General features: G+C 48.2%; 1 protein-coding gene across 1 annotated transcript in view; it reads left to right on the forward strand.

Moving 5' to 3' along the window:
* The window catches only part of SYNDIG1L (synapse differentiation inducing 1 like), a 59,018-nt gene continuing 39,025 nt past the window's right edge, over positions 1-19,993 (forward strand). Inside the window, exon 1 of the mRNA XM_037832305.1 lies at positions 1-459. The gene's annotated coding sequence lies outside the window, so the exon portion shown is untranslated. The remainder of the gene's footprint in view (positions 460-19,993) is intronic.

A 19,993-nucleotide genomic window follows, 5' to 3' on the forward strand; every position in this document is an offset into this window, starting at 1 on the left:
GTGCCACCTTCTCCGGGGCAGGCAACTCTCCGGACATGGGCTCACGTCTACCAGCCAGCTGCCATCTGTGCCTAGGACCCGCGGAGCACGCTGGCTCGCCTCCAGCCTGAAGGAGCCCTGGCCCTGGGCTCAGGCGGAAATGGCGGCCCCTCCCCTCCTGGCTGCTGCCTGTCTTCAGTTCAGCAAGACTCCTGACTGCTCCTGCCTGTTCCTGTCCAGCTCACGATGAGGGCTCTAGCTGCTCTGAGAGACGGCGAGAGAAAGCGGATCTGGCTTATCCAACTCTCTCCCCTCTCTGGCACACTGCCTCTCCGCAGCCCCCGGCAAGGCCCACCCCCGGCAGAGCCCCCTCGGCTTCCCACCAGAGCTTGCCAATGCTTGGCTCAGCAGAAACAAGGCCCGAAGAGCTGTACGGAGCATCCCCCAGATTGCAGCTGCTGAGAAGCATCTCCCGTCAAGGTGGGTAACAGGGAAGCGGTGGGGATGAGGACCAAGGCAGCAGCACTTAGAGAGCCTCTAGGCCTGGTGGATTTGCTGTGTGGCCTTGGATGAATCATACATCCTCTTTTAGTTAAGTACCTCCTAGAGGTGTTGTATGGAAAACGAAAGGATGGGTGTGCACATGAAACTGGAAACAGAAAGGCTATTTGTACCCAGAATATTCAATATCCTAGGCTAGGGCAGGGGGCTGGCAATTAATCCCTTGGACTTTACTGCTTAGATTCTGTTGACTCAAAAAGTTGGCTGCAGGACCCACAAAAAACAAACAAATAAAAAACCAACCGAGGTCCTGGACTTGATCACCATAAGAACAAGTTTAAGGTTGATACAATAAATGCCTTTCTTTGGCCACAAAACAGACCTCAAATGCAACTGGCTCTCCTGAAATGTTTGCTTTTAGTCCTGAGGGTATGGAAGGCTTAGGGCACCAGCCACCCTCTGTCATCCTGACCATCATAGAGGCTAGTTGAGTTCACATGGCAGGGAGGTGTGCATTCCTGCCTTCGAGGAGCTCAGCGTCTAGTGGGAGAGGCCAGTGGCAAACCCTCGGTGTGAGTCAGCGGGACGATGACTTGACAGTCACATGTCCATGTCAGTCTCCTTTCAGTTCCTCAAATTGGCTGTGACCCCTTCTGTCACATGCCATTCCCTCTGCCTGGAATGCTTCCCCTCACTCCCACCCCCTTTCATTTATTTAATTCTACTCCTCCTCCAGATTTCTACTGAAATACCTCTTCCTCTGAGAAGCCTTCCGTGACCACCTCCCCAGGATATTAAACTCTCTCTTAGCATCTGGAACTCTTTCTTTTCATGACAGTTCCAAGCACCCTTTTCTTTTTTTTTTTTTTTTGCTACCCAAAACAAAAACAAGGACCAGAACCGAACAGGGAGCCTACCCCAAGACCCCAAGAGAGGCACAGAAAGAAGATGAGGTGGGGCAGGGATGTCCCAGAGCAGCAGTTTGAAGCAGTGGAGGGTCCAGGGGGGAGCAGAAAGAATGGAGCCCCCTGAAAAGGGGAGCTCAGGCCTGGGGGGTGGTCTGAGAAGGAGGGAGAATTCTGAAGCCCTGCCATCCTGCACCTCTCTGCGTTTGAAATCAACAAATCTGTATCTATAACCCTGATTCTCAGGAGGTACTTGGTTCCCTAAGGGTAAGATCAAGTGTTCCAGGGATAAAAACGACAGGATAAAAGTAGCTCCTTTCCCCTGGTGCTTCAATGTTATAAAAAGGCTTTAGGGGGTGCAGGGTTAGGGTCTCCTAACCTAGGGATCTTTTTATATTAAAACTAATCCTGATACAGTGTAAAATACAAATTTCATTTGATTACGAAACTCACACGAGATTTTTAAGATATTGAGCACTATAACTTGAGAGGTAGTTCAGTGAAGGTAGTTGCTGAGAAGCATTATTAGTACCTCCAAGAGCTATATTCCAAAGGATTCTGTGTTAGTTGAAGTTCTGTAAATCAAATATTAGAGACACATGGAGGACATGCTCTTTAGAAGCAAAACTTTTTCTGTTCATTTTGTACCACTCACCACTCCTGCTGAGCTCAGTGATCAGTAGTTGCACATTAAATGCAGAATCGAATCCAGAGCAAACAACTCACTCCTAGTGTGGTCTGTAAATACTTCTTTGGATTTAATCAAGATCCCTCTGCCTACCGCCTGCTCCAGGAGATCTGGAGCCACTCCCAGGTCTGTCTGGAGGGGATCTGGAGAAATGAGCCTCCAAAGAGTATTGTGTCCAGACTATTCCAGGACAAGAGAGCTAGCCCTAGGGAGTCGTGGGGAGACAGTGGGGAGCCACAAATGAGATGAAAGTCTAAAGTAAGAAGAGAAGTTAACTTCCTGCGATTGCCTGTGAGGAAATTGCTCTCTGGTTTCTCTGTATGTTTCCATTGTTATCTGTGTTTACTTTGACTCCAGGAGAAACTGTGAGCTCCTTGAAGACAGGCTGTGTCTCTCTTTAACACTTGGCTCCTTGAAACCATCTACAACAAATACGTGCTCACTGATGGTCCCTGGGAATCCCTGGGACCAGAGCAGATAAAATTGTGGGAAAGATACCATCCAAATTACAAAGTCAAAAAGCAAAGTTCTCAAGAGGCAGTAGTCACAGAACGGAGGAAATTGGAAGAGCAGGTGTCCAAGGAAGACTGGGAGGTCCTTTCTCCTCTCCCCTAAATTACCTAAGGAACTCCTGAGCTGAGCCTTGAGGGGCAGCAACAGTGATAGGAGTGGTGATTAGAGGGATTGATTCTCAGCAGGGGCTGAGATGAAGGAGGCAGTGTTCTCAGACTTAATCGCTGCTTTTAAACAACACGGACATAATCTACTGGTCCCTTGCTGGTGCCGGTCAGAGTTTCCACCCCCAGACCCTCCACTTTGCCCACCTGAGCAAATTCTTTCTGGCTTCTCAGCAACTCAGCATCTCAGATCCACTTCTGCCCCTTCCCTTTCCAATACATTGTGTGTCTATCCATTCATTGTTCAGGGGAAGGAGACAAATGAAGCTGCTTGCTGGCAGTCTGGATATTGTTTCCAGATTGTATCAGATCAACACCCTGGAAGCAGCTCTCCGACAAGGGATGAGCCCCACCCAGAGTCCAGACAGGCAAAACAGGGCAAGCCAGGGGTCCTGGATGGCAAATGCTTGGGAGGTGCCTGCAGGCAGTGATGCAGTTTGAAAGCAGTGAGCCAAGCTCTAACCATGTCACGAAAAGGCTGGAAATAAACCAAAAAGAGCAGAGAGGAAAACCGGAATCATCTGCAACAAGAAAGGGAAAGTAGAGAGCCAAAGGCACAGACTTATCCCCTCAGCCCCAGAGAAGTTAAAGCCGAGGACAAGATCTCCTAGCGACACTTTTCTTCACTCCCTCTCTACTGCCTTTTCTCCTTTCCTCATAACCTCCTCAATTAATCACCTGCAAGGTGGAACCACTGAGCTGGCTGCACGCACTTGCAAGCTGCAATCTGGCAGCCCCAAGATTGGCATTCTTTGTCACGAATGACAAAGACTGTCTTTGTCACGAAAAGCAGAATTCTTGTTTATTTTGGTAAATTAATTGCTGGCACAGAGGGCTTTTCATTTTCCAGCCCGAGCAACAAAAAGAAATTGCAGGGTTGGAAAGCACCTAAAGGTTACTCTGGGCTAAGTTGCCAGACCAAGCAGCAAATACACACTGTTCTTGGCATCTCCGAATTTGAAACCACAAAGTAGGCCAAGATTATGTGCTAAGCTGAATCTGTGCACATAAGCAATCCCCGAATCTTCATCCCTTAGCAGTAGGCAGGTACCCAAAACAAAGCAGACAGCCGTTCAGGTGACGGTGACAATGCCCACCCCTCATCTTGGGACAATCCCTGACACCATTTGCAAGTGATGGGTGCTACAGAGTGAGATTAGATGGGACACCCTGTGTCTGTGTTTTAGTGAGAAGGCCCTGGGAAGCCTCACTGTCATAAAGGTTGTCATGGCCACGCCGCCTGACGCTGTCCTGCCATCTTCCTAGACAGGAAACCTGACCTGATCATCTCCCTGCAGCCCGGCCCAGTCGCACTGTAGGGGAACCCCTGGGTCCGGTCCCTTTGGACCCTCCAAGGACTTAACAAGACACACAGACACACCTTACCTAGGCACACACTGCAGAGACACCAAACCTGTTATATTCTAGAAAGTGTTCGAGTAAGGGAAGGACTTCAGGGAAGGTTTCCTGGAGGGGAGGAGAGGTTTAACCAATTATTGGAAGGATATTTCATTGATCCAGCAGAGAGAAAGGGGAGGGCATTTCAAGTGGTGGGTGAGGGATGGTTTGGGGGCAGGATGAAGTAGAAAGTGGAAAGCCCGCAGAGGGGCCTCATGTCAGGGTTGGCGCCGAGGGTGGGCAGGTTGTGAGATGCACTCTTGCGGGGCAGCTCGGGCCTAACGTGGGTTGCACACCCGGGAAGTCACGCTCCAGCCACAGTGACAGGGGTTCAGCTGGAGCTGGGAAGTGGGACCAGGGGTTCAAACAGGAACTGCACGTTACTGGGAGCTCAAGGCGGGAGGCCTGCACCAGGGAAAGGCCGGAGGAAGCAGGTGGTGGTGAGACGAATGCCTTTGAGAGGGAAGGAGCAGAAAGTTCAGAGGGGAAGCAGCCCCTGGGCTGGCTGGAGCAAGCTTAGAAGAGCAAGAGGAAAAAGAGCCTAGAAAGAGGACACTGCCAGCCAGACCCCAGTGGCGTTGGCCATTGAACAATACCTTGTGAAGCAGTTTTAATATTAAAAAAAATACATACAAAAACAAACCCCCAAAACCTTCATATTTGAAAGCTGATTTGATCAGAGTACCCGTTTGATGTCGGAGGGATCCAGCATTAACTCTATGTAAAAGGAGGAAATGGCGGCACCTAGAAGTTAAGGTGATTTCCCGAAGGTCCCAGTCATCTCCCATTCCTTTCATAAGGCAGGCAGGAGGGAAAACGAGGCGTCAGGTGGCCTGGGCCTCCCTTTCCACAGGGGAGCCTCCTGCCATGCCAGTGACCTCGCTCCCAGGGCTCCGCTCTCCGTCTGCACCTCCAGGCCGGCCACCAGGTCCCCAGGACACTAGGTCAGGAGAACCTAGTGGATCCCTCTCCTGGCACCTCCCTCGGGACAGTTCCTTCCTCAGGTCTCCTTACCAGCTCCACATCAGGGTGTTGCTCCCATAGGTCCAGCTGAGGGTTTGGATCAACCCCGAGGCAGTCTCTTCCAATCCACTCTCCTCCCCGCCTTCAAAGGCCTCCCCTCTGCCCTTTCTCAGCCTTGCTGGGGCACTTCATTTTCTTTTACTGGAAAATTTTTTAAAAATGACTGTGTGGGAGTTTGCCAGTGTTTTATTGCACAGTTAAGGAAATTTCATATGAGTCCTGATGAGAGGCTTTTGGCCCTCAGCTGCAAGAGGCAATTTTCATTTGGCTTCTCAGTCTGTATGTACTCGGGAAACTGGGATTCACTGTGGGAGGGAGGGGGAGGGGTGGAGTTGCTTCATAAGGCTGAACCACCTGCCCCTCACCTGGGGCTGAAAGGCGCTGACCTAAGCTAGGTGGGTGGGAGCAAGGTGGAAAGGACCTTCATTTTAGGAACTAACCCTTATCCTGGAGAGGCATGGGTGGGAGGCTCTCAAGCTTCTGAAAGGAAATAGCAGCAGGGTGACTCATTAAGGAGAAAAGGTAGTTAACTGTGTTTACACAGCCCCCACCTCTGAACCCAAAGCCAATAAACCTGAAAATGTCCTACAGGCAACCTGGCTCAAAGAATTCTCCCCTGTTGAATGTGAGGGGCTGCTGGGGCAGAGGAGACAGGAGTATAACCCAGGGATCTTCACTATTCCCATCTCTAGTAGAACTTGTGCTAATTCTGGAGTCGCCTCTGGAGCCGGCCACGGTAACTCAAAGAGGGCTAAAAACATTTCTAATGCAAGATTGAGCCACAACTTCCAAGGGATTCTAGAAGCAGGGAGAAACCTTGAAGATTGTCTAGCCCAGTGGTCATAAGAATCTTGTGCCAAAGGACCCTTTGTCTAAAAGAAGTCTCTCCAAAAGCTCAATATTCAGAATTGATAAAAATGGCTCAGCCCTGATGGAAGGGGTAGGAGAGCCTTGTCAGTTCATCACTCGCCTTCCTCCCAACTCAACCACAGCAGCATTTCCTGGGTTGTGGGGTAGAAAATGGTGAGGAGGAGGTGGCATCAGTCCATGGAAGCAATCTGGAAAACATTTCTCTAGTCCCATTTGGCAAATGAAGACTCTGAGGCCAGGAGGGGCTGTCACTTGCCCAAGATCACACAGAGTTCCTTCAGGATCCATGACCTAATCTATGTACCATGAAGACCCTACTCTCATCCTCTCCCTTGGGGGCCTCTGCTCCACCCAGGCATCATGCATCCTTCCATCCATCCGTCCACCCAATCACCCATTCAACCAGTGCCAGTGGAGCTCTGTGCCCGCCACTGCACCCGGGTCATGGGATACTGCAATGAAATGACATGGGTCCTGCTCCTCCCAGTCAATGCTACCTTTGCAGCAAACCTGGTGGTGGCACATGGTTTTTCCCACCCCGGCACAAGCTCCCACCCTGCCTGTCACTCAGGCTCCCAGCAGCCAGAGCTAAAGATAGAATTGAGGGCAGCATTTTAAGTCAGCAGCAAGCAGACCTGGCTGGCCGAGTGGGGAGGGGGAGTTAAGCTGAGCGGGGAGCCCTCTGCAAAGCATCCCTGCTGCATTGCTCTGACACTGGACCATTCCCATGAGCCTGGCAATAACTGCTACCTGCTGCTCTTCCTCCTCCTATGAACAAAGCCCTGGACACACAGCCCTGGTGGAGTCTCAGTCTGACCCACCCTCACCCCAGATTCCAGCCTCCCCTGGGCCTCAGATATGTTTCTTCTGGATTCTTCTCCACTGTACCCACTGCTTCTCTGGCCCTGGGGCTTTGATTATTCCCAAAGCCAGTGAGAACCCCACTTGCAGATATGTTCAGCCCTCATGCTGCCATCCACAGATTAGGGTTAGGGCCTTAGGGAGCTGGAAGAGGAGGCCCGGCGTTGGGGGAGGGTGGGGCCCTCTGCTGGAGACCCACAGGGCTTCCAGCCTTAGACATTCTGCTGGCTGATAGAGCCTGGATGGTGCCTCCAGAAGTTTGCGATCTCCTTTTCTGAATCTCCTTTTCCTACTTTTGGGGCTACCTGCTTCACTTTGGTGCTCCCTGGTGATGGGCCGGCTGATGTTACGAGCATTGTGCTTGCAAACCAGGGAGGTGAGAGGTGTGCAGAAAAGACCTGGATTTATTCCCACTCTCCAGGCCTGGGGGGCTTCTGGGGTCATGGGAAGAAAAGTAGGAAGAGAGACAGGATGAGCCACCTCAAGCTCAGAAATGCAGAAGAGGAATCAGAGCTGTTTCCCTTTGTGCCTGGGACTGACAAAATGAGCTCTGAGTCAGGTGGGTCTAAGGAAGATGGATCAGAGGTTCCCAGGGAGGCAGGCTGCCCCAGGATTTAGCCCAAATTCTGAGACATGTTCTGACCTCCCTGGGAGGTCACCTTGGCAACACCAGGACCCCTACCAGCACCATGAAGCGTTCAGTGAAGTGACCCAGAGACCAGATGCCACCTGCAGCTCTCCAGACCCTGGTGTGTTTCTAAGTCAAAGGGTTTGACGAGAGCCCCTAAGGATGGGCAACTGGAGGCCCAGGGGAGGCAGGTCTGCCCTACAGTCACCCTCATTCTCCCCCCACCCCTCCAGTGGCAAAACAGGGATTACCACTCCAAGAACCTGCTTTCCAGGTACAGAAATAGTATGGAAGGGTGGGGTGCGGGGGCTGGGGCTGCCACATGCTGCTTTTCCCAGGGTATTCTGGGTAAGAATAATAATGAGCCTATTAATAACTTCTTACCTCTGTATAAATCTGAAAGACCTTTCTCAAATTGTTTTCACCGCCTGCACACCCATTATCTCATTTGGTTTTCAAGACAACCCTGTGAATCTGGGGGATCACTATCCCCATTTGATAGATGAAGAAACTGAGGCACAGGGAGGGGATTGGTATGTGCTAATGAAGTCACACTGCAAATAAGTAGCTGAGCAGAGACCGGAACCCAGATTTCCAGAGTTGTCTCTCTAGTCCTATGGAAATATGGTTCCAGAAGGCCAGGACTTTCTGCCGGACTACTGCGGAGTTACCCCTGAGGGCAATGCAGTAAAAGTCCCCCCAAGGCAGCGCCTTTGTTCCCTAGATCAATTAGTCAAGACCGGTTTACCCAGTACTTCCCATGATCTAAATCCTGAGCTGGGTCCCAAAGACAGCCAACAACAAGCACAGTTCTCGCCCTCACGGTGTTCAGTTTCGTGAGGAGAGAGACACATCCTTAAAGAGACCATCGCAACACCACAGCATTCATTTATGGACCAAGGTAGCATAGGGTGTTGTGAGAGCACAGAAGAGGAACCCTGAGCCAGCCTGGGGTCATCAGAGAGGGCTTCCCGAAGGAGGTGTCACATTGACCACTTCCTCAGCTTAGGCTATTTTCACCCTGATTGTGCTCCTGCCCTAACTGCCAGCCTATGCCCTTCCTCACTCCACTCCTCCCAAACCATAACCCCAGCCGCTGGCCTCTTTCTGGACTGGCACAACCGAGCAGCAGTAGCTAGACTTCTCGGACCCTGCAGGGCCAGAGCCAACCCATCCTGCAGCCCAGGGGTTGCCAAAAGCAGACTCCACTGCAGGAAATGCACGAGAGACGGTTCTGAGCCCAGCTGTACCCTAACTCACTGCTCCTGCAGCCCAGGAAAGTATAGATCCTCAGGTATGGCTGATCACCCAGTCCAGCCACCTACCCTTAGCTCGGTCTACCCAGGAATCATCTCCAATGCACAGAACCCTAGCCTACTTTAGAAATCCTCTGATCAGATACCACATTGCTCTAATTTCTGGCTTTTAATGCTTTTCTCAGTCTCTAACCTAGATCTGTCATTTCTGTTATTACTAAAACTTAGCTTTTTCCTATCTGGTCTTCGGAAGAGACAGAGGACAGTTGGTCATATTTCTCAAAGCAAGGGGCCTCCTTAGACTTAAAAACCAAAATCAAATCGCTCCTCAGTTGTCTCTATCTGAGGTTGGTGAATTTCAGTTACTGCTCTCATTTATTTATGGCCTCATTCTTACTTCCCCTTAGGACCTCTCCCCCTCCTCTTTGGTTGAGGACAAAGAGGAGCCCCAAAGTGCTGATCAGAAATGATGACAGTGAGAAGAGGGCAGGAGCCATGGGATATTCTGTAGGGTTGGGAAGTACAGTATAAGGGGGTGGGGTGAGGGAATGTCAGGAGACAAGGCCAGTAAAGCCAGATGATGCAGGGCCTTGTTCTCCATGTTCAAAGAAAGGCATCCCTACGATACTCTGTGGTCCTCCAACACTTAAAGGATGGACAGATGGGTGAAGAGAAGCATGGGAACACAACTGAGGAGGGGCAAAAAGGTAGAAGAAAACCAGGAGCATGGGATGTCACAGGAGCCAAGGAAGAAAGTGCTGGGCGAAGGAAGGAATGCTCACCAGGGTGGAAGAGAGGTCACGTAAGGTAAGGACTGAGACGTGGCCATGGGCTTTCAAAAGAAGGAAGTCTTACGGACTCGGTGAGAGCAGTCGGAGTGAAGAGGTGAGAGCAAAATGTGAAGACAGACTGTACTTGTCTCCTAGGGTTGTCATAACAAATGACCACAAACTGAGTGGCTTAAAACAATAGAAATTTATTCTCTCATAGTTCTGAAGGCTAGACATCTCAAATCAAGGTTGCGGCAGGGTTGGTTGCTCTGGAGACTCTGTTTGGTGCCTCTCTCCTAACTCCGGGTGGCTGCTGGCAATTCTTGGCATTCCTTGGCTTGTAGACCCATCACTCCAATCTCTTGGTCTGTCTTGATCTTCACATGATGTTTTCCTCTCTGCCTGTATCTGTAATCTCTTCTTGTAAGGTGATTGGATTATGGCCCACCCTGATCCAGTATGACCTCAACTTAATTTAACTAATTATATCAGCAAAGACCCTATTTCAAAGTAAAGTCACATTCTGAGGTTCTGGGTGGCATGAATTTTGGGTGCGCTCTATACAACCCATATACAGCAGTGTGCACAACTCTTTGAAGAAGGCTGGCCGTGGAGGGGGCCCACAGAACGAGGGCTGGAGGCCTCCCACCAGCAGCCCCACGAGTGAGCCCAGATGGAAGCTGACCTTCTGGCTCTGTGCAAACCTTCAGGTGACGGCAGCCCTATCCTTGCTGCAGCCTCAGGAGAGCCCCTGAGCCACCTTGCTTAGCTGCTCCTGGATTCCTGACCCTCAGAAACTGTATGAGATAATACATGTTTATAGTTTTATGTGTGTTGTTTTAAACTGCTAGGTGTGGGGGGTAATCTGTTATGCCAGCAGTGGGTGACAAATACAGGGGGAGGAAGACAAGTAGGAACTAGAAGGGGCTGTGGGGATAAGGGAGCAGATTTTATTTTGTTTTGTTTTTAAAGGGTCAATCGCAAATATATTTAAATACTAATGAGAAGTGTGCTGGTTTGGATGTATGATGTCCACCAAAACATCTTTGATGCAGTCTTGTGTGGGCAGGAAACGTATTGGTGTTGATTGGGTTGGAGACTTTTGATTGGATGTTTCCGTGGAGATGTGATCACTCAACTGTGGGCGAGATCTTTCATTGGATAATTTCCATGGAGATGTGGCCCCGCCCATTCAGTGTGGGCTTTGATTAGTTTACTGGAGCACTACATAAGCTCAGACAGAAGGAGTGAGTTTGCTGCAGCCAAGAGGGAGGGACCCTTTGAGGAATGCACGGAAGCTGTGAGAGGAGCTGAAGCTTACAGAGACATTTTGGACACGGCCTTTGAAAGCAGACTTTTGCTCTGGAGAAGCTAAGAGAGGACAAACACCCCAAGAGCAACGAAGAGTGGCATTTTTGAGGAGCTGCAGCCTAGAGAGGAATGTCCTGGGAGAAAGCCATTTTGAAACCAGAATTTGGAGCAGATGCCAGCCACATGCCTTCCCAGCTAATAGGTTTTCCTTATGCCATTGGCCATCCTCCGGTGAAGATATCAGATGGCTGATGTGTTACCTTGGACACTTTATGGCCTTAAGACTGCAACTGTGTAACCAAATAAACCACCTTTTATAAAAGCCAATCCATTTCTTGTGTTTTGCATCCTGGCAGTATTAGCAAACTGGAACAAGAAGAAACCAGTGGAAAGGAAGAAGTGGAAGATGAGAGAGAAGTGGATAGAAAATCAACTGAATGAGATTTCCAAGGAGAGGGGGGGCCCAAAGCACAGGAGGAGATGTTAGCCTAAATTCTTGGGTGGCTCACCCGGACCACTACCACTTCCACTGAGGCTAGAAAGGAAAGGATAGGTTGGTCAACAGGGTGTCAGTTGAATTCTGCCCAATGACTCTTATTTGCTGAGAATGTGGAAGGAGTTGCTGGGGAGGTGGTGACTTGTGGGAGTGAAAAAAGTTGAAAAGAGCTGATGGTGAGCTCCAGAGAGAAGAAAAGTAGGGGCTGCTTTGAAATTTGGTTGTGATAGAGCCCTGATTGCGTAGCTCCCTCAGTCTGTGGGACTGCGTGATTTTTCTCCAATGGCACCTGGCATAGGTGCAGAGGAGCCAGATAATTAAATTAACTTTGGGTTGATGCCTTGCAAAGAGTGTTACAAAAAGATAAGAGGGCAGTAGAGCTGAGGCTATTAGTATGAGAGGAATTTGGAAGAAATGGGATACAGGCTTCAGGCTGGTCCAAGATGGAAGGGAAAATAGGAGGGGCCAAAACAGGGAGAAAAGAAAAGGCCAAGGAAGCAGAGGACTAATGAAGTCACAGGACGGTTGGAGGAAAGGCTGAGGAAGAGCACAAAGGGTGTGAGAGTGCCACCTCCCAGTGGGACATTTGGATGTAACCTTCCAGAAGTGGGTATTTCCCTGAGATGACTAGATTTAGGGGGTGATCATGGAGAGGGGCTGCAGTGGAGAAATGGGGGTCAAGGCCTGAGAGCCCAAGCTGTTGGGACAGCAGTTCACTTAGAGGCAATGTCACCCCAGTTGATGGCTGGACTCACAGCTGCCATGGTTTTCCAGAGGACAGGGAGAGCAGTGTCTTCCAGGAACGAGGCTGACCCAGGGCAGCATTAAGGAAGAGCAGAATGTAAAGCAGGTGGCAGGAGCCCCCACCAAGCCAGGTTTTCAAGAGGGAGGGCTGGGTGTAGTGGCTTGTTGAGTCTTGTCTGCCACCCCACCTCCTGAGACCCTGAGGGCTACGAGAGAAGAGGCAGCCTCCATCTGAGAAGGCCCAAAGGGAAGCAGTGGCCTCAGCAGGAGCCATAGACCATCAGGTGGTAGAGGTGAGGGGGGGACAGAACTGACCCCAAAGGGAGGGAGAGAGAGGAAGGGGAGCCATGGAAGGTGGGAAAGGGGAGGCCCAGAGGAGTATGGGGGTGACAGCAAGGGAGAGCCTGGCTGGCAGAAGGAGCTACATCCTGGGGCACAGTGGCTTTCGCTGGCTGCAGATTTTAAAGGAATCCATGTGGGCAGTGGGTTATTGTGGCTTGGGAGAACTGGAGCTTCTCTCAAGGGGTTAGCGATTGTTGCAATCATTCTCCATACTTCTTAGGGGCTCTGGGCCTTGTGCACAGGCTGGTGCCACAAGTCCTTGAGAAGGAACTAGCAATGGCCTCTGGTGGCTTGGGGGATGGGAGGGGGTGGCCTGCTGGTACGGGTTAGCAAAAGCCTGGAGGTTCCTGAACAGGCTCTTGGACCTGGGGACATGGGTACCAAGCGTGGTTTGAGAGGCGATCAGTTTGGCCTGAGGTTGGCACAGAGTAAGAATAAGTCTTTGCTAAAATCTTTGGCTCAGAGCCCCAAGCTCAGAAGTTCAGTCATGCGACACACTACAGCACTTCTTACGCATCCCTGTTTCCTGCTGGTCTCTGACCAACTGCCAGCTTGCCCACAATCTAACCCGGAGTGCTTTCCCCACCAGGCTCCCTTCTTTCCCAAGAAAGGGCAGCTGACTCAGGGCGTCCTGCCCATCTCAGAGCTCATTCAGGCTGCTCCAGATAACTTCTCCATTTGGCATTTCACCCCATCTTCCAAGATGCACGCTCATGCACACTCACACTCACTTCCACATATGCATACTCTCACACATCCACACTCACACTCACTGACACATCTCATCATGCACATACCCAACTCACACACACAGTCACACTCATTGCCCATCACCCCCGCGTACTAGCACATGAAGCAGGTACACTTCCTCGTCCACTGCAGACAGGTGGAGGGCAGGCAGGACATGAGGATGCAGGGGAAAGTGGAGAAAGCCTCTGTACTCCAGAGTTTCCCAGACCCAATTTTCTAGGTCTCAGTCTCCTTATCCGTAGAATAGAGCTAATCAGATTTGCCTTCCTGCTTCAGAGCAGGTAAGTAAAAATCAAATGACATAATATATGCATAAAAATTTTATCAATAGAACCATTTAAAAGTGCCCATTTAATTATTTTCTGGGTACAGAGGAGGACGATCTGATGCTGTAGTGACTTTCTGGGCTTGTACATGACAACTAAATAACAAAGCCCTTTCATAGCCACGCTTAAATGAAGTCGTGTTTGAAAATTCCTAGTGTGGAGTTTGGCTTACAGAATACACTCAATCAGAGGTAGCTGCATCTTCTTGCTCAGTGCTCACAGCTCCATTTTATAAATGAGAAAACTGAGGCTCAGAGAGATTAGTGGTCTTGGCCAAGTTTCTCTCAGAATTAATCCTGAAACTGAAGCCTTCTGATTCCATAACTTTGGCATTTTAAATTGCATCATGTGCTACTGCAGGAAACTGTAGCCCCCTTTCCTCAACTATCCTAAACTTTGGGGAGAAGTCACCTGGGAAGGCAAAACAGTGCAAGCACCTCTTATATGCCCCATTCTGCAGGACAATCCTGATAAATAACTCTAGAAAACCCAAGTCCAGGAACAAGTGGAGAAAGGCAGTAGGAAGAGGGGAGAGGAAGAAAATAACCAAGCTGAAGACAGCCAGAGAAAGCAAATGTGACTTGTGAGGCAAAAAGCTGATGGATGGCTGTGTCTCCAGAGAAAAGGCAGGGCCCAGAGGGTGGAGAGAGTGAGCGAGAGGGCCAGGCAGGGGCTGGGAAAGCAGTTCTTGGTGAATCAGGCATGCAAGGAGCTGTGTGTTCCTTCTCAGGGAAGGATATCAATAGCTTATTGACCCAACCTTGGAGAAGGGTTGCCACGGGAGGAGGGCGCTTAGGGCTGGCTGTGGGGAGTTGGGGGGCAAGCTGTGGGTAAGGGTGCAGAGGGAGGCCTGGGCAGGGAGGTGAAGGCAGATGGGAGGACTGATTTGAAAGGTGGGTGGGGTGACTCCTTGCAACTTGGGAAAGGGCATTGGTCCAGCACCGGCCTGGTTGTCTGCGGTCCCCTGGGGTCTCTTGGGTGACTAGAATCCACCAGCGGCTCTGCCCTGCCCACCCCACCCCGTCACAGCTCTCTGAAGGCCTTGGATGCCGCAGCCCAACTGACAAGCCCACGCTGCTCCCAGATGCTTAGCATGCATCGGACAACAGCCAGACTGTTGAGACAAAATTAGCCAATTTCCCAAACCTATTAAATATGCCTCCTGATAGCATCTCTCTCAGGGCCATTTTCAAAAGCGTGAAACGCCTGGGGAGGCTTCCCTGAGACTAGTTCTGGGGTCTACCGGGCTCTACTGGCCCCCCTCTTGCTGGCTCCACAGACTGAGCAGTTTCCCTCTGCAGCTGGGGCAGGGGCATGGCCCTGGCTTCTGGAATCCCACTGCCGAATTCACAGCGGCCTCCCCGGGAAGTCTCACTGAACTCGCTCAGCCCTGACTGACGGATGCTGCAGTGTACCAGGCTCCCGGACTGTGGGTGCCAGCTCCAGCTCACAGCAAATTGGTTGAGTGACCCCCTCTGAGCTCCAGTGATCCTTCTTTTAAGAAGGAAAAAAATGAATATATAACTGATTGAGAAAATTAAATGGAATAAAAAAAAATCTGTATGGAAAAAGGATCTTTAAAATAACCTAGTGTGCCCTCCCCATTTTATATATAAGAAAATGAAGGCTCAGAGAGGGCTTGAGACTGTCCAGTGTCACACAGCTATTTGGCAGCAAAGCTAGGAAAAGAAGCCAAGACCCTGACTCTGAGGGTCCCATTCTTTCAGGGCTCTGTCTGGTGGAGAAGACTGGGTCAGCTCCGAGATAACCACCCAACTCCAAGAAAGAGTCTTGGACTTGGAGTCTGAAGACCTAGGCCCAATTCCCAACTTTGTGTCTTACTGGCTATATAACCTTTGACAAGTTATTTGACCTCTGCCTCAGTTTCTTCTTCTATACCATGGGGAAAATAGTACCTCCCACCAGGATTTTGTGATCACTGTAAGAAAAGATGGCCTCGTGCCTGGCACTTAACAGGTAACAATAATATTAGTACCCCTCCCCACTCTTGTACTCCTTTCTCTCCTTTTCCGTAAGAAATTCTACCTTTAATTGGATTACACATTCTTCGAGGGAAAGGGCTGGGCTTTCTTCATCTTTGTAATCCTAGTGCCCCACACATAGTAGGACCGCAATAGAACATTCAGAAATGCTGGGGAAACCCCAGCACAGAGCAGATCCTCTGTCCGTCCCTGTGGCTGTTGCCACAGTTTTCTCATTAGGAATTTTCTCAGGCTGGTGCAGCAGAGAGGGAGGGAAGCGGCCACACAGCTGTATCGAGGGCCTGAGGCTCCTCGGCTCCTGCTGGCAGTGTGAAGTCCACTACACCCGCAGCAGTTAACAGGGCGCAGACCCTGGCGGGAGATGGACATCTGGAGAGCCATACCCCACAGGCCACGGGGTAGGAGCAGCCAGGGGAATCAACTGACAAGAGTCACCTCCCTCTCCCTGGAGGCAGGAACCAGAAGAGGCACTCAGTTCAGCACTGACCAGGAGAAAAGTACAGTTTGGGGGAAGGGCACTAAGAAGGGGGCTGAGAACTGCAGGAAAAGGGGGCCTGGGGGAGGAAGGGGGTCAGGCGAGGAAGGGAGGGGAGGCTGGGAAGAAAGCAGGCAAATAGTGAACCCCAAATTAAACCATGGACTTTATTTAATAGTACAATTCTTAAAATGTGCTGTCATCAGTTGTAGCAAATGTTCCACACTCAGGTGTTGGTGATGGGGTGGTGTATGGGAATTCTGTATTTTATGCCTGATTGTTATGTGACCCCACAACTTCTCTAATAAAAGGGAAAAAGAAAGAGAAAGAAATCAGGCAGGGAGTGTTAGCGATGAGGTCAGACTGCGGAAGAGGGAGGGCTGCTGGCATTTTCTGCTGCAGTCGGGCGAGGTATGCCCAATTCCAGGGCGGTGCAGGAACAGGCAGGTGTTCTCAGCCAGGCTGGCCTCCTGCCCCGTTTTTTCATCCCCTTCCAGGGAGATCACAAAGAATAGTGCGAATATACAGTCCCAGGGGAGGGTGTGTGTGACATGAAAGCGTGAAGTGCAATGTAGCAGTTAGGTTATCCCTGTGCTCTGTCTACACCCGGGATTCTCAGCTGCATATTAGAATCACCTCGGGGAACTTTCAAAAAATACTCATGCTCCAGCCCCACATTCCAGAGATTCTGATAGAATTAGTCTGGAGTAGACCCGAGATACTGGACATTTTTAAAAATATTCCAGGAGGCTCTAATGTGCAGCCAGGCTAAGAGAGGATATGAGAGACATCTTTAAATGGACTCACTTTTTAAACTTAACCTCATCCTAGGCAATGATATTTGTGAAATTAATGGTTTGATATGCCATTATAAAGCCATTAATAAGTTTGAAAAGATAAATTAATGGTATTTCATGTTCTCTCATTTCTTGGAGTGGCCATCCTTAGGGACCACAAGCAGAGCTGGGGCCATCGCCATGGACAGCTCCAGGACCCCTGAGTGGCTGAGGAAATTCACAGCTGGACTGGAAATCAAGTGGCTCTGCCCCTCATTTGCTCTGGGTCCTTGGGCGAGTGAGTTCATTGCTCTAGCATCATCTGGAAAGAGGGGGTGCACTAGACAGGATGCTCTCCAATGGCCCTTGAACTATTCTTGGGCTATGACTTCAGAAATGATCAACCTCGTGGGGGCTGCTTTGCTTCCCTTTCTTGTCTCCACCCTCCAAATGGTTAGATGAGTCCCAGAGAGGTGGTAGTTTGCCCACATTTCTTCATGGCATTTCCGTTCCTGATATCACAGAGGTGGGGTTCTTCATTTGACCCACCCGGCCCACCATCTCTCACTTCCCTCCTCTCCAAACACTTGCTTCCTTCTTACCATTCTTTAAGAAGGAAAGTTGAAGAAGTGGGTAATGCATGGGTGAATATTTTTTCCTTTTAATTGATATGTATTCATTTTAAATATTTTAGGAAAATTTTAACAGCTTATCAAACCATTGATTTCACAAACATTATTGCCTAGGATGAGGCTAAGTTTAAAAAGTGAGTCCATTTAAAGAAAAATAAATTAGTAAACAATAGTACAGGTGGTACTTGATAGGACAAAATTCATGAAGGTATTATCTCATGACTGAAATCTGGAAAACAATGATGATGTTCAACTTATGTTAAGAACACAGGCTTTGCGTGGGACGGAGAACATCTTCTTGACCAAAAAGGGGATGTGAAAGGAAATGAAATAAGCTTCAGTGGCAGAGAGATTCCAAAAGGAGCCGAGAGGTCACTCTGGTGGGCACTCTTATGCACACTTTAGACAACCCTTTTTAGGTTCTAAAGAATTGGGGTAGCTGGTGGTGGATACCTGAAACTATCAAACTACAACCCAGAACCCATGAATCTCGAAGACAGTTGTATAAAAATGTAGCTTATGAGGGGTGACAATGGGATTGGGAAAGCCATAAGGACCACACTCCACTTTGTCTAGTTTATGGATGGATGAGTAGAAAAATAGGAGAAGGAAACAAACAGACAAAGGTACCCAGTGTTCTTTTTTACTTCAATTGCTCTTTTTCACTCTAATTATTATTCTTGTTATTTTTGTGTGTGTGCTAATGAAGGTGTCAGGGATTGATTTAGGTGATGAATGTACAACTATGTAATGGTACTGTAAACAATCGAAAGTACGATTTGTTTTGTATGACTGCGTGGTATGTGAATATATCTCAATAAAATGAAGATAAAAAAAACAAAAAAAAAACACAGGCTTTGGAATCAGACAAATCTGAATTTAGACTTGTTCTGCCATTCTCTATGAGAGCTTGGACAAATTACTTAATTTATTTCATTAACTTCTACTCTTATCTTTGTCATTTCCTTCTTTCTTTGTGTTTTTATTCAGTTGTTCTTCTAACTTTCCCTTTTAAACAGCTTTACTGAGGTATAGTTGGCATACAATAAACTGTGTACATTTAAAGTGTACAATCTAAGTTTTGACTTATGTATATACACATCCATGAAACCATCACTGTAATCAAAATAGCGAACATACTCATCCCTCTCAAGTTTCCTAGTGCTCCTTTGTAAATCTTTCTCCTTGTTCCTCTCTATCCTCCCCTCCTCACCGGGCAACAACTGATCTGCTTGCAGTTACTGTAGATGACTTTGCATTCTCTACAGTTTTATATAAATGGAGCAATATGGTAATTATTCTTTTTGTCTGGCTCTTTCACTTAGCATAATTATTTTGAAATTCATCCATGTTATTGTATGTATCAATAGTTCATTCTTTTTTATTGCTGGGCAGTATTCCGTTAAATGGATAGAGTCTACATTTATTCATCCATTTATCAACTGATAGATATTTGGATTGTTTCCAGTTTGGGGCTATTACAAATAAAGCTGTTTTACACATCCTTGTACAAATGTTTGCATGGACTTATGCCTTCTTTTCTCTTAGATCATATGGTAGGTGTATATTTAACATTTTTAAGAAACTGCCAAACTGTTTTCCAAAGTGGTTGTGCCATTTTATATTCCCACCAGCAGTGTATGAAGTTTCAGTTCATCCACATCCTCACCAACAATTGGTATGTTCAGTCTTTTCTAATTTTAGCCATTATAGTAGGAGTACAGTGATAGTTCATTGTGGTTTTAATTTGTACTTCTCTAAAGACTAATCATGTTGAACATCTTTTTAGTGCTTACTTGCCATCTCTATATCTTCTTTGGTGAAGTGTCTGTTCAAATCTTTTGTCCATTTTGAAAAATGAGTTGTTAGTTTTCTTATTGAGTCGCAGCAGCTCTTTGTATTCCTTATACAAGTAGTTTATCCAATATATGACTTGCAAATATGTTCCCCCAGCCTGTGGTTGTCTTTTCATTCTCTTAGTGGTATCTTTGAAAGAGCTGAAGTTTTAATTTTGAGTAAGTGAATTTATCATTTTTTTCCTCTGGATGGTGCATTTGAAGTTGAAACTAAGAAATCTTTGCCTAGCTCAGTATCACAAAAAGTTTTCTTTTTTTCTCCTATGTTTTCTCCTAGAAGTTTCATAGTTATAGGTTTTATAATTAGGTCCATGATCCACTTTGAGTTAATTTTTGTATACGATGCAAAGTATGTTTTGTAGTTTTATTTGTTTATTTTTAATATATGGATATTCAATTTTCCCAGAGCCAACTATCTCTACTGAATTGCCTTTGTACTTATGCCAAAAATCAGTTGACCATATATGTATGGATCTCTTTTGGAACTCTCTATTCTGTTCCATTGATCTATTTTTCTATCATGATGCCAATACCACACTGTCTTGGTTACTGTAACTTTCTGAGTCTTGAATTCAGGTAGTATTAGCCCTCCAAGTTTGTTCTTTTTCAAAGTCGTTTAGGCTACTCCAGCTCTTTTGTATTTCCATATGAATTTTAGAATCAGCTTGTCAATTTATACCCCTCCAAAAAAAGCCTGCTGGGCTTTTCATTGAAATCCCAGTGACT

This window comes from Choloepus didactylus, chromosome 4, assembly GCF_015220235.1.
Source record: "Choloepus didactylus isolate mChoDid1 chromosome 4, mChoDid1.pri, whole genome shotgun sequence".
NCBI classification, from domain to species: Eukaryota; Metazoa; Chordata; class Mammalia; order Pilosa; family Megalonychidae; genus Choloepus; species Choloepus didactylus.